Raw genomic sequence first — 1,917 nt, forward strand, 5'->3', positions numbered from 1 at the left:
ATGCTATTTGGCCTCTTTTTAGCTTTTCTTCTCTTTGACTTTTTTTTCATTTTTAAAAAAAATTATATTTAAATTCCAGTTAACATATAGTATAATATTAGTTTCAGGTGTACAATTTAGTGATTCAACACTTACATACAACACCCGGTGCTCATCACAACTGTCCTCCTTAATCCCCATCACCTATTTAACCCATCCCCCCTCCTCTATGGTGACCATCAGTTTGTTCTCTATAGTTAAGAGTGTTTCTTGGTTTGCCTCTCTATTTTTTCCCCCTTTGCTCATTTGTTTAGTTTCTTCAATTCCATATGAGTGAAATGATATGGTATTTGTCCACAATAAGATAGCATCCCACACCTGTCAGAATGGCTAAAATCAACAACACAAAAAACAACAGGTGTTGGTGAGGATGCAGAAAAGGGTAATTCTCTTGCACTATTGGTGAGAATGCAAACTGGTGCAGCCACCCTGGAAAACAGTATGGAGGTTCCTCAAAAAGTTAAAAATAGAACTACCTTATGATCCAGCAATTGCACTAGTAGGTATTTACCCAAAGAATACAAAAATACTAGTTAAAAGGAATACATGCACCCTGATGTTTATGGCAGCATTATCAACAATAGCCAAATTATGGAAACAGCTGAAGTGTTCATAGACTGATGAATGGATAAAGAAGTGGTGTGTGTGTGTGTGTGTGTGTGTGTGTGTGTGTGTGTGTGTGTCATGGAATATTAGCCATAAAAAAGAATGAAATCTTGCCATTTGCAACGATTGGATGGAGTTACAGAGTATCTTTGACTTTTTAAAAATAGATTTTTTTCCCATACAGATGAAGTTTGTGTAGATGTATTTTCTGCTTACCAGTTTCTGTGCTCATCCTTCTGTCTTGAAACCTAAACATCTACTTTGGGATCATTTTCCTTTTTTAAAAGTACATCCTTTTAAAAGTAAAAGTACATTCTTTAGAAGCTACTTTAGTGACAGCCTGTTGGTAGCAAATTTAGCTTTTGTGTATCTGAAACAGTTTTTCACTCTACCTCTTAAAAGTAATTGTTGTAGGCACACAATTCTAGATCAACACTCCCTATCACCACCTTGTCTTGCACCTCCCTAGCACTTTGACAATAATGATTTCTTTATCTTCTTTTCCCATTGTTTCTCTTAAGAAGTCAACTGTTAGAAGAATTATAGTTTACTCCTTATTCTCATATACTCCAGCTTTGCGCAGTGGCAGTATCGTAGCCAATGAGGTTTATCCGAGGCGCGATTATTGCTAATTGAAAACTTATTCTCATATACTCCATTGCTGATCAGAAAAGTTTCTTTTCACTGGTTAAGGTTTCCCTAAATTCCTAGAAGTCCAGAATTGCATTTAAAAAGATTTTTAAAAATTCTTTTATCTAGTATCTATATATGTCAGAGACACTTCAAAATATCTAGTTTTCCCTATTGTGGGAACTTGACATCCTTCAGCCTTTGCCTTTCAAGCAGTAGACTGAAGGTTTTCAGAAACTGGGAGAGTTACTTTAATATCTCAGTAACCTGGATTCCTTATCTCTGGAACAGGAGTAGTAATTATGAATACCACAACACAGTCGGGTTGTTTCATGAATTAAATGGGCTAATGAATGTAAAGGAACTAAAACAGTGCCTGGCAAATTGTAGGCACCCAGTAAGTAAGTGGTGTGGTGGCCGTGGTGGTGGTAGTATTAGTAATGGGAATTCCCTCTAATATAGTAGTTCCTAAAGGGACACTCAGGTCTTCTACTATAGTGCTAATTTAACTTTAAATATAATTTTAAATTACTGAAGTAAAAACTATAATTCATTAATCATGACACTACTAAATCTCTCTGCACAATTGAAAAGTGGCATATATTAGTCTTTCCAATGAGATTTAAAACTCATTGACAGCAA

At 35.5% G+C, this 1,917-nt stretch overlaps 1 pseudogene; it reads left to right on the forward strand.

Annotated features, from left to right (window-relative positions):
* Positions 1 to 1,216: 1,216 nt before the first annotated feature.
* LOC118542025 (U4 spliceosomal RNA) lies at positions 1,217 to 1,392 on the forward strand (annotated as a pseudogene).
* Positions 1,393 to 1,917: the final 525 nt, after the last annotated feature.

Source organism: Halichoerus grypus, chromosome 3 (assembly GCF_964656455.1).
Source record: "Halichoerus grypus chromosome 3, mHalGry1.hap1.1, whole genome shotgun sequence".
NCBI lineage: Eukaryota > Metazoa > Chordata > Mammalia > Carnivora > Phocidae > Halichoerus > Halichoerus grypus.